At 37.3% G+C, this 13220-nt stretch overlaps 1 pseudogene; it reads right to left on the reverse strand.

Moving 5' to 3' along the window:
* Positions 1-7553: 7553 nt before the first annotated feature.
* LOC112826830 (protein FAM162A pseudogene) lies at positions 7554-7952 on the reverse strand (annotated as a pseudogene).
* Positions 7953-13220: the final 5268 nt, after the last annotated feature.

Below are 13220 nucleotides of genomic sequence, written 5' to 3' on the forward strand. Positions count from 1 at the left end.
ATTACACACTGCAACTACTTTTAAAAATCTGCCACTTGTTGAGTGTTGGTGTAGCATCAAATAAGATTAGCCACAGTTACCTGAAAAAGTTATGAAAATACTCCTCCCTTTTATAGTATACCTGTATGAGACTGGATTTTCTCCATGTACTTCAACCAGATGGCATATGGCAACAGATTCAATGCAGAAGCAAACATGAGTGTCCAGCCATTTTCGATGGAGCTAGACCTTAAGGATATCACAAAAAGGTAACACAATGCCACATTTCTCACCAAATGGTGCAGCGGAAAAGAAAGGCAATGAAAAAAATTTACTTTGGAAAATATGGTTATTTGTCATAAAAAGATGTTATGTTATCATGTATGAGGTTTCTATTCTTTTTAAATAAGCTAATGAATATTCCTAGAAATGATTCATTTTAATTTCTAATATGGTAAATATCGATAGACAAAAATTCATTTAAACAAAAAGTTCTGATTTGTCCCCATTCATTTTTTTTAAAGATTTTATTTATTGTTTGAGAGAGAGAGAGCGCGCACATGAGAGGGGGGAGGGTCAGAGGGAGAAGCAGACTCCCCGCCGAGCAGGGAGCCCAACGCGGGACTCGATCCCTGGACTCCAGGATCATGACCCGAGCCGAAGGCAGTCGCTTAACCGGCTGAGCCACCCAGGCGGCCCTGTCCCCCTTCATTCTTAAGAGGTAAAGCGGTTCTGAGACCAAAAAGTTTAAGAACACTGTCCTAGACCCCTACTTCTGCTACTGCTGGGTGTGCTTTGACCCCCTGAGGAGAGCCAGGGATGTCACTGTAAGTTCTGGAAGTCATCTTCATTCGTAGCCAACTTTGACTATTGTACTATTAGGGTGAGTCCCAGGTCAAAACAGGCGGGTACACATAGTGATCTTGCTTCTGCAGAGTTATTCAGGAACATGAACACATGGGGTTATTTCCATTTTGCTTTGTGAATTCTGAATAAGCCACGGTACAATTTTGCTGACTTGCCTTGAGCTGACGGCCTTCAATTTTTAATTTATCCTGTAATTAAGCTGATTTTGCTTCGCTGTTACTCTGTCACGTCTTTAGGTTGCCAGTGTAACTGCTTATTAGTCAAACAGGTCAAATTTTGTGGGAAAATCAGGGAACTAGCACTTGATTGTGCTTGTTAAAATTCATCCTGGAAACACTTTAAAAAGAAACCCTCAAAAGTTTTCTCAAAACAGTCTTTCTGGATGTCAAATGAAATAGGTGAGCAGTTAGGCTTCTGTCCTATGATAGATTCAAATTTTTCTGCTGACCAGCATGGTGTCCTGTCTCAAACTCTGAGCTATTACTCAGGTACTTGGCTGTTCTCTGATGGAATAAGAAGACTCTGCGGTTGAAATATTTTAACTACCAAACTTGCTGACAAAAGACTAAAACATTTTTAGCCATTAGAAAAATTACTCTGGCTAAGGTTTCATTTATGCCAGGAATTATTGAAAGAGGCTTTTTGGGCGGGGGGAGGGAACTGACAATAACTTTAACCATTATAATGAACCACAATGACATCAAAGTATTTCTGCAAAATAATTGATACAAATGCTTTTAAAGGTTTTAGCACTGGGATTTGTAGCTGAAACATAAAATTACGTGAAGAACCTTTGTCAGACTCAGTTTAATACTGCTAATTTGCCCTCAGCTTCCAAATGTTATGGATACAATTCCATTGCCACCTATTCGAACTAGTTTTCAGGTATCTGTAGTGCTTAAAGCTAGGTTTCGGTGGTATTTGAAAGCTGATTTATGTGCACAAAATTGATAAGGTTCAATTTAAATCCCTATTTGCTAGAATTCTACTTAATTGTAGTTGATTTAGGGGAAGATACTGAAACTGAGGAGAGGGGTGTGCTGACTTTTGCACAGTGAATTTCAGAAAACTATAATGTAAGCTTCATAAAGGCAAGGACTTTGTCACTCTAGGCTCACCCCTTTGTATCCAGTGCTTAGCATACAGTATAGTATGCTAAGGCTCAAAAAATATTTGGAAACAGATGGAAAAGATGGAAATAGAAGGGAACAACAACCTGACACAACTGAATCAGTGTTGATGTGGGTAATTTTAATAACATGAATGGAATTTTAAGAAAATGATCATTTACAGTTGCAGAGTCTTAGAATGATTTGATACCTAGGATCCACTTGAAATTGACAATGAATCCAACTTAGTCTGCTGCCCAGCTGACTGGTTTCCTCAAGCCACGCTCAGGGCATTTGTTCATTCATTCATGGAGCATACATTCATTGAGCATCTACTATGTGGCAGCATCGATCTAGGGCTAGAGATATAGGGGAATAAAATGGACAAAAATCCCTGTGCTCTTGAAGTTTACATTCTAGTGGGAGAAAGATAATGAAGAGTACACTATTTACAGTATAATGTTACAATATATACATTATGACAGATGGAGACAAGTGTGATGGAGAAAAAAAATCAAGCAGGAAAGAGGAAATGAGATGTTACAATTCAAAATAGAGTGATTAGAGAAGACCTCACTGAGAAGGGTATTTGAGCAAAGATCTGAAGAAAACGGGGAAGAGAGTCATGCACGTATCTGAGAGAAGAGCATGTCAAGCAAAGAGAATAGTAAGGGCAAAGATCCTGTGGACAAAGTGTGTCAGACATGTTTAGGCAACCTTGGGTTAGGGGTGTTTGATTGAACAGGAGATAACTGAAAGGAGAAACAGACAATTCAAAAGATAATAGAGACTTCATTACTCCATCTCAGTAATGGGTAGAACAACCAGACAAAATTAGCAAGCATTTAGAACACTTAATACTATCAATCAACTAGACCTAACTGACACCTATAGAGCATTTGAACAATAAAAGCAAAATAGACATCTTCTCAAGTGCACATGGAATATTATCCAGGATAGACCATATACTAGCCCATAAAACAAGTTTCAAAAATTTAATTGAAATCATACAAAGTATGTTCTCAGTCCACAGGGGGAACACAAGGAAAGTTCTGGAATCATAATCATGTGGAAACTAAATGACACGCTATAAGTTAACAATTGGTCACAGAAGAAATCATAATAGAAATTAGAAGATACTTGGAAATGAATGAAAATGAAATACAACAAAATGTATGAGATACCATGAAAGCAGTGCTTAGAGCAAGACTTATAGCTTAAATTCTTTTTTAAAAATATTGTGGTATAATTGAATTGTAACGTGTGTTTCAGGTGTACGACATAATGATTCAGTATTTGTATATATTGTGAAATGATCACCACAAAAAGTCTAGTTAACATCTATCACCATACATCGTTAAAAAGATTTTGAAACACGGGACACGAAAATGGGAAATTACTATGAATGTATGTAATAAAAAGTAAACCTTGCTCTAACTGACATTTGACTGGAAACTGGGAGAGAAAGAAACCCTCAAATGCCAGAACCTTCCATTCACTCATGCCTTCCTCAGGAGTATGCACCCGCTTCTCCATTCTCACTCTCTGTACAAACCAGAAATAAGACAACCTACAAAAATTGTGGAGTCCCTTCTTTATAAAATTCTCTGTGGTGTGACATATTTATTCATTAATCTTTTACCAAGCATTTCATTACGTGCCTGTTTGATACTGGGACCCATTCCTGAGAGGGGGAAAAGTCGGTGTCTTTAGGGAAATTACATATTCTCCAGGGAAACCAATACTAAACTAGTAATTAGGAGATTATTTCACAATAATCTTTATATGTGCCATGAATGACCAGCCGAGACTATGAGAACATCAATAGTGCATGATCCTTATCCGGGAGATCAGGGAAGACTTGCTAGAGGAGGTGACATCAAGCTGGGGGAGGAGGTGAGAGAACAGTTTTGGGACACGTGTACTCAAACACATTTTGAATTATTACCTGATTTATATGATTATATCCATACCCATGAGAAGTATACATTTTATCAGAGGCTATAAAACTGTGAATAAATTATTTTCAGTAATACATGGTTTAGGAAATGGACCTACACATTTCTATGGCTAGGTAGATATTTGAGAAGAATTTGCTATATAGATAACAAATGTTGAATGTTTCAGCTTAGTAATATTTTTCCAGCTTGCTATTTGTTTTTATTGTGTGTTGGTATATTTAACAGTTTGTAAAATGTGTACATATTTTTATTTCTTGTGTAGATGTGGATGTGGATTTGATCATGTTTAGACTGAAATACAGAACCACAGTTAAAGGAAATATATTTTCCTATTCAATATCAAGTACACTATACTTCCTTAGGCACTTCTTTTTTTTTAAGATTTATTTATTTATTTTAGAGCCAGAGTGAGAGAGCATGGTGGGGGAGGGGCAGAGGGAGAGGGAGAGACAGATTCTCAAGCAGACTCCCTGCTGAGCACAGAGCCCCATGTGGGGCTCCACGCAGCGCTCGACATGGGGCTCAATGTGGGGCCTGATCTCACCCCGAGATCATGACCCTGAGATCATGACCTGAGCTGAAATCAAGATTCAGACACTCAACTGACTGCACCACCCAGGCTCCCCAATCCTTAGGCACTTTCTACAAAAAGTAGATAAAAAATAAAATTGTTTGATTTTTGGATGAATGTGTAATATACAAAAGTAACAGTCTGAAATCCTAAGTTCTACATAGGTCGGTCAACTCCCTGCCTTCTGTTCTTTCCTTTATTTAAAGTCTTATAGGTTGATGTATTTATATCTGTAGAAAGACCTGGAAACATCCACAGAATTATAGTTTCTCTTCAAGTCTTTTGAATTTGGGGCCAGGTGGATTGTTTAGAGTGGTCTTTATAACTTTTACCTGGGGGTAGCCTGAAGGTTTTGCCCGATTCTCCTTATTGATACCCGCTAGGCCAAATCACACTTACATATGTGCTCTTTTTGCCTGCAAGCGCCAAAATCCCAATTTAAATTAGCTTAGACAAAAAAGCCAATTTCGTACCAATGGAGGATGTTTGTTCCACCTGTTCTGAGCGTAAGCCTACTTGTTCTCTCTCATGGCAAACCGTCTCTCCACACAGAACAGAAACATGATCACCGAGAGCTCCTGAGCTTCTCAGCTAGCCAAGTTGGCCACCTGCAGAGAAACCACCTCAACTCTCTGGGCCCTAAGTCCAAGAGCAGTGGGAAAGCACTCCTTAGGCCACAAGACTTCTAGACCCATCAACTGTGATGGGAGGAGGAGAGCTGTGTGTGTGAAGTTGTATGATAACTGTAGCTCCTGAGAGAACAGTCTGGGGGAATGAAGGGGAAGTGTTTTCACAAGAAGGAGGGAATCCTAGTAAGCAATCACATATGAATCTACTCTGGGATTACTGGGAGTAAGAAGCATGAGAGACTAGGAGTAAATGATGAATGAGGGACTCGTGTTGGACATTTTATGTGACGTAAAGGGAGAAAAGAAGGTCAGGAGATTTCCCTGAGAACATAAGGAAACATGAGAAACTTTAGACACCCTAGGACATCATCCAAATGCTGACAAATGTTATGCCTCATTTACTTTCAAATACTCAAGTAAAAAACAGATGAAACAAATTGCAAGATGTTAATATTAAAACAAGGCAATGAATATAGGGGTTCATTATTTTAGTCCTTCTGTATATTTGAAAATTTTTCATTAAAAAAAATAAAGACAGTCAGATTCCAAAGTGGATCGTGAAAAAGAAGTAAGCAGCTCATGAGGGAAAGATGAGTCAGTAGGTGGAGATAACATAGACTATAGAAACCATTTTTTAAAATTATCAAAATAATGTGTCCGACAATAAGGTAAATAAAAAAAGTAAATACCCTCCTTAACGCACAAAAAGAAAAAAGGAAAAAGAAAAAAGAAATGAAGTATTGATCCATGCTCCATCATGAATGAACTTCAGAAACTTTACGCTAAGTGAAAGAAGACAGACCCAAAAGGCCCTACATTGTATGAGTCCATTCATATGAAATGTCCAGAATGCTAAAACCATAGAGACAGAAAGCATAAAAAGGATTTTCAGGGGCCACTTAATGAGTACAGGGTTTACTTCTGGGGTGATGCCGTGCTCTGGAAGTAGACGGTGGTGATACTGGAAGTAGACATGCTGATACAACACCATGAATACACGAAATGCAGCCGAATCCTACATTTAAATAAATATTGTACTCTTAAAAGTTACTCTCTAAAGTTATATATTCAGTCTAACAGCATTGCCATTCTTGAAATATTTTTTGAAGTATTTTTCAAGAAGATTCTAAGGTATAATTTTTTTATTGTGGTGAAATATGCACAACATAAAATTTACCATTTTAACCATTCGTAGGAGCAGAGTTTGGTGGCATTAAGTACATTTACGTTGTGTGTTTTTTTTTAAGATTTTTATTTATTTATTCATGAGAGATAGAGAGAGAGAGAGGCAGAGCGAAGGCAGACACTTAACCATCTGAGGCACCCAGGCGCACCATCATCCATCTCCAGAACGTTGTCATCCTGCAAAACTGAAACTCTGCCCCCATTGAACAATGATTCCCCATCTCCTCCCTCTCCCCAGCCCCTGACATCCACCACTCTGCTCTCTGTCTCTGTGAATTTAACTCTTTCAGGGACCTGGTATAAAAGGATCAGACAATATCTGTCCTTTTGTGTTTGGCTTATTTCACTTAGCATGATGGTTTCAAGGTCTATGCCTGCTGCCACATATGCAAGAATTTCAATTCTTTTTATGGCTGAATAATATCCCATTGTACGGATATACCATTTTTGTTTATCCATTCATTAGCAGATGGACATTTGGGTTGCTCCCACCTTTTGGCTCTTGTGAATATTGTGGCAATTCACATTGACCTACAAGGATCTGTTCAAGTTCCTGTTTTCAGCTCTTTTGGAATTCCACGTAAGAGTGGAACTGCTGGGACATTTGTTAATTCTTTGCTTAACTTTTTGGAGAACCACCAAACTGTTTTCCACAGCAGCCGCATCATTTTACGCTCTCACCAGCAATGTATTTTTATATCCTTACCAACAATCATTTGCCACTTATTTTCTTGGTATATCCATGCTAAAGGTATAAAATGGTATCTCATTGTGGTTTTGGTTTACATTTCCCTAATGACTGATGATATGGAGGATCTTCCCATGTGTTTAGTGGCCATTGATATATCTTAGTTGGAGAAATGTCTATTCAAGTCCTTTGTGTATTTTTAATTGGGGTTGTTAGTCTTTTTGTTGTTGTGTGGTAAGTGTTCATATACTCTGGATATATATGATTTGCAAATATTTTCTCCCATTCCACCCATGGGTTGTCCTTTCAACTTTCTTTCTTTCTTTTTTCTTTAAGGAAATCTGTATGTACCCCTACAGCAGAAATGGGGAAATTATAAGTTTGTGCAAGGCCTACATTCCTGAAATGGATCCCCATTCCATATTCTTTTAAATACTGGCTAACTGCTGCCACATTATTCCTGCATTTTCAAAATCCAGCCAACATGGTTACCTCTGCTAATGTTTTGGCCTTCATAGCTGCTTCCTCTCTTAGGTGACCTTTCTTATCCAAGTTCAGGCTTGCTTAAGACTCGTTTCTTTTGACAGCCTTCTTGCCTTCAATAACCACCAGGATGCATCCTGCCACTGTCAGGGCAATCATTACATAGCTGGTCTTCCCCCAGATCTTGTTGTCGGCAGCATCACGCATCTCGAGCGAGATAGTCTCTGGGATCTCATCTTCCTTTTTGAAGCGACCTGACCATATCAGGGTCTTCCTCTCCCAATGTGTAGGTTTATGTAATGACACTCTGCGGCTGTAAGTGTAGGGTGGAGCTTTTGGACTTTCTTGTGGTTTGGTGCAAAATCCATTTATTGTCTTCAAATCAAGATTTCTGGTAAGTCTTAGAGATGAACAAACGTCTCTTTCATATAACCTAAAATAACTTCCCACCGGCCTGTGCAGGCCGTACAGACTCCCCATGGCCGCCTACTCTGCCGACCTGCCAGTGCCGCGTGGGTGGTGACAGCGCGGGCATGTTCAATGTCACCAAACGCCACCTGTCTCTTCATTTTCTTATTTTTAGATGCACAAAAGTTTAATTTTGATGCAGTCCAATTCATCTATTTTTTCTTTGGTTGCTTGTGCTTTTTTTTTGTATCTAAAAAACCATTGCCAAATCCAAGGTCACAAAAATCTGCCTTTATGTTTTCTAAGAGTTGTATAGTTTTAGCTCTTACATTGAGGATTTCAATACATTTTGGGATAATTTTTGCATATGGTGTAAGGTAAGAGTCCAATTTCATTTTTTTACATGTAGCTATCTAACTGTCCAAGTGCTATTTGTTGAAGAGAGATCTTTTTCCTACTACATGATCTTGGCATTCATGTCCAAAGTCAGTTGACAAAGACGTATCGGTTTATTTTTGGATGCTCAGTTCTATTCCATTGATCTATATGTTTATCCTTACACCAATACCACACTTTCGATCACTGTGGCTTTGCATTAAGTTTTGAAGTAGGAAAATCTGAGTCTTTCAACTTTGATCTCATTTTTTATGATTGTTTTGGTTACATAGCGTCCCTTGGAATTTCCTAAAGATTTTAGGATCAACTTGTCTGTTTCTGGAAAAAAAAGGCAGTTGGAATTTTGATAAGGATTATACTGCATTTGTAGATCCCTTTGGGAATTATTGCCATATTAACAATATCAAATCTTCCAATCCATGAACAAAAGGTGGCTTTCTATTTATTTAAGTCTGCTTTTATTTCTTTCAAGAATGTTTTGTAGTTTTGTAGCATGCAAGTCTTGAACCTACTTGATTAAATTTATTTCTAAGTATTTTATTCTTTTTGATGGTTTTATAGAGGAAATTGTTTCCATACATCTAATTTTTGTATTTTGGTACGGAATTCTGTAACTTTACTGAAGTCATTCATTAGCTCTAAGTGTTTTTGTGTGGATTCTTTATGAGACACTATATAAAAGATCATGTCATCTATGAATAGTTTTACTTGCTCCTTTCCATTTGGATGCCTTTATTTCCTTTTCTTGCCCCCATTTCTCTGGCTAGGACTTCTAGTGCAATGTTGAGTAGAAGATGGGGAAAGTGGGCAGTTTTGTCTTGCTCCTGATCATAGGGGGAGTCTTTTCAGACTTTCACCATTGTGTGTAATGTTAGCTGAGGGTTTTCAAAAATGCCCTTTATTGTGATGAGGAAGTTGTCTTTTATTCCTACTTTCATGAGTGCTTTTATCATGAAAGCATGCTGAAGAGTGTTGAATACTTTTTCTTTGTCAATTGAGATAATCATTAAGTTTTTTTCCCCCTTTATTCTAGTTACGTGCTGTATTTTATAGATTGATTTTTAAAAGTTGAAACACTCTTGCAGTCCTGGGATGAATGAAATCCAGGACTCTGTTTGGATTCTGTTTTCTAGTAGTTTGTTGAGTTTTTATATCTATATTTATAAGGGGTACTGGTCTGTAGTTTCTTTTTCTTGTGATATCCCTGTGTGGTTTTGGTATTAGGGCAATGCTACCTGATAAAAAGGATAAGCAAGTGTTCTGTTCTCTACTATTTTTTTGGAATACTTTGAGAAGGATTGGTGTTAATTCTTCTTTAAATATTTGGTAGAATATGCCAGTGAAGCAAGCCATCTGTTCTGGCCTTTTCTTTTTGGAAAACCTCTTAAGTGCTGATCAGATCTTTTCACTTGTTATAGATTTGTTAAGATTTTCTATTTCTTCTTGAATCAGTTTTGGTGGTTTCATCTAGGTTCTTGCTGGAGTCTGATTGTTCATAGTATTTTTTTTTTATTAGTTTCAAAGGTAGAATTTAGTGATTCATCAGTTGCATATAACACCCAGAACTCATTACATCAAGTGCCCTCCTTAATGCGCATCACCCAATCATCCCTTTCCCCCAACCCACAGCCCCTCCAGCAACCCTCAGTTTGCTTCCTAGAGTTCAGCATCCCTTATGGTTTGCCTCCCTCTCAATTTTCATCTTATTTTTCCTTCCCTTCTCTTATGTTCATTTGTTTTATTTCTTAAATTCCACATATAAGTGAAATCATATGGTATTTGTTTTTCTCTGACTGACTTATTTTGCTTAGCATAATACCCTCTAGTTCCATCCACGTTGTTGCAAATGGCAAGATTTCATTCTTTATGATGGTTAAGTAATATTCCTTTGTACACATATATGCCACATCTTCTTTATCTATCCATCTGTTGATGGACATCTGGGCTCTTTCCATAGTTCAGCTATTGTGGACATTGCTGCTGTGAACATTGCGGTGCATGTGCCCCTTTGAATCACGATGTTGGTATCACTTGGATAAATACCGAGTAGTTCAATTGCTGAGTCCTAGGGTAGCACTCTTTTTAACTTTTTGAGGAACCTCCATACTGTTTCCCAGAGTGGCTGTTCATAGTATTTTATAATCCTTTTTTATTTCTGCAGTGTCAGCAGTTATGTCTCCATTTTCATTTCTGAATTTAGTAATCTGACCCTGCTCTCATTTTTTCTTGGTTTTCTGGTTTAAAAATTTGTCAATTTTGCCGAACTGTTTTCAGAGAACTAGCTTTTGGTTTCCTTGATTCTTCCTGTTGTTTTTCTACTCTCTATTTGGTTTATCTCCACTCTAATCATTATTATTGCCTTTCTCCTTCTAGCTTTGGATTTAGTTTGCTTTTATTTATCTAGTTTCTTAGGGTGTACAGTTAGGTTATTGATTTGAGATCTTTTTTTCTTTTTTAACATAGGCACTCACAGCTATACATTTCCCTCTGGGTGCTGGTTAACTGCATTCCATAAATTTGGGATATGTTGTGCTGTCGTTTTCATTTGTCTCAAAGTAATTTCTAATTTGTCTTGTGATTTGTTTATCGACCCAATTGTTGTTTAAGAATGTGTTTAGTGGGCGCCTGGGTGGCTCAGATGGTTAAGCATCTGCCTTCGGCTCAGGTCATGATCCCAGGGTCCTGGGATCGAGTCCCACATCGGGCTTCCTGCTCCTTGGGAGCCTGCTTCTCCCTCTGCTTCTCTGTCTCTCTCTCCCTCTCTCTCTCCGTCTCTCATGAATAAATAAATAAAATCTTAAAAAAAAAAAAAAGAATGTGTTTAGTTTTCATGTAATTTAAAAATTTCCAGATTCTCTTCTGTTATTGATTTTAAGTTTTATTCCCTTATGATCAGATAAGATACTTTGTTTGATTTTAATCTTTTAAAATTTATTAAGACTTCTTCTGTGGCTTAACATATAGTCTACTCTGGAGAGTATTTCATGTACACTTGAGAAGAATGTGTATTCTACTGTTTTTGAATGGAGTGTTCTGTATATGTCAGTTACTTCTGGCTGGCTTAGAGCATTGTTCAAGTCTTCTACTTCCTTGATGATCTTTTGTGTAGTTGTTCTATACATTATTGAAAATGGTATACTGAAATCTCCAACTACTATTATAGCACTGTCTATTTCTCCATTTAATTTTGTCTGTTTTTGCTTCATATATCTTGTGGCTCTCTTATTAGGTGCTTCATATGCTTTGGAGCTATTTTGTTAAGATTTATATCTGGAGGTCCTTGTATATTTTGGAGCTTCTTTATTTGGGAATCTTTTATTAGATATAATTGTTATATCTTCTTGATGGATTGATGCTTTTATCAATATATAATGTCTTTGTTTTTCTCTTGTAATAAGTTTTCTTAAGGTCTAGTTTATCTGATATTAGTATAGCTACCCAACCTTCTTTTGATTATGATTTACATGGAATCTTTTTTTCATCTTTTCATTTTCAACCTATTTGAGTCTTTGGATCCAAAATGAGTCTCTTGGGACGCCTGGGTGGCTCAGTTGGTCAAGCAGCTGCCTTCTGCTCAGGTCATGATCCCAGGGTCCTGGGATCACGTCCCACATCAGGCTCCTTGCTCAGCGGGGAGCCTGCTTCTCCCTCTCCCTCTGCTGCTTCCCCTGCTTGTGCTCTCTCTCTCTCTCTCTCTCTGTCAAATAAATAAATAAAATCCTAAAAAAAATTAGTCTCTTGTAGAGACTATATAGCTAGATCATTTTTAAATTTGATTAATTTAATTATGTCAATGTTTATCTTCTCATTGGAGAGTTTAATAAATTTCATTTAATGTGATTATTAATAAGAAAGTACTTACTCTGACCATTTTGCTATTTGCTTTCTATATGTCTTGTACCATTTTTGCTCCTCAATGCCTCATTCATGCCTCCTTTTGTGTTTAACTTTTTCCTATTGCACTGTTTCGTTTCTCTTCTCATTTCTTCACCTATATATGTTTTAGTTATTTTCTTAGTGATTACCTTGGTTGTTAATTGTTAATAATTAACATTGTTATTTATAACAATCTGGTTTGAATATATGCTAAGTTAGTTTCAATAACTTCACTCCTGGGGTGCTTGGGTGATGCAGTTGGTTGAGTGTCAGACTCTTGGTTTTGGCTCAGGTTGTGCTCTCAGGGTCATGAGACTGAGCCCCATGTTGGGACTGGAGACTGCTTGAGATTCTCTCTCCCTCTCTCTCTGTCCCTCCCACTCATGCTCTCTCTCTCTCTCTCTAAAATAAGTAAATAAATGTTAAAAAAAAACTTTGCTCCTATGTAACTCCATATATGTTATGTCCCCCTTTTATGTTGCTATTGTCACAAATGATATCTTTCTATATTGTGTGCTGGTTAACATAGATTTACAACTATTTTTATATGTGTGTGTCTTTAATCATATATGAAAAAGAAAAACCAACAAGTTACAAACCAAAAATATAATAATGCTGGCTTTTGTATATATGTATGTAGTTACCTTTACTGGTGTTCTTTACATCTTTATAAGGCTGTAGGTTACTGTGTATTGTCCTTTTATTGTAGTCTAACGGCCTCACTTTAGCATTTCTTGTAGGGCCGGTCTACTACTGACAGATTTCCTCATTTTTTGTTGATCTGGGAATGTCTTAATTTCTATTTCATTTTTAAAGAATGGTTTTGTCAAATATAGAACTCTCAGTTGACAAGTTTTCAGTACTTTAAGCTTGTCATCCACTGCCTCTGGCCTCCATAGTTTCTCATGAGAAATCAGCTGTTAATTTCATTGATAATCCCTTGTACCTGAGGAGTTGTCTCTCTCTTGCTGCTTTCAAGATTCTCTCTTTGTCCTGGGCTTTTGACAACTTGGTTATAATATGTCTTAGTGTATATCTCTTCGATTTTATATTATTTGGAGTTCATTG

The sequence above is a fragment of the Callorhinus ursinus genome, unplaced genomic scaffold, assembly GCF_003265705.2.
Source record: "Callorhinus ursinus isolate GAN/ISIS: 27379988/994484 unplaced genomic scaffold, GSC_fseal_2.0 scaffold7, whole genome shotgun sequence".
Lineage (NCBI taxonomy): Eukaryota > Metazoa > Chordata > Mammalia > Carnivora > Otariidae > Callorhinus > Callorhinus ursinus.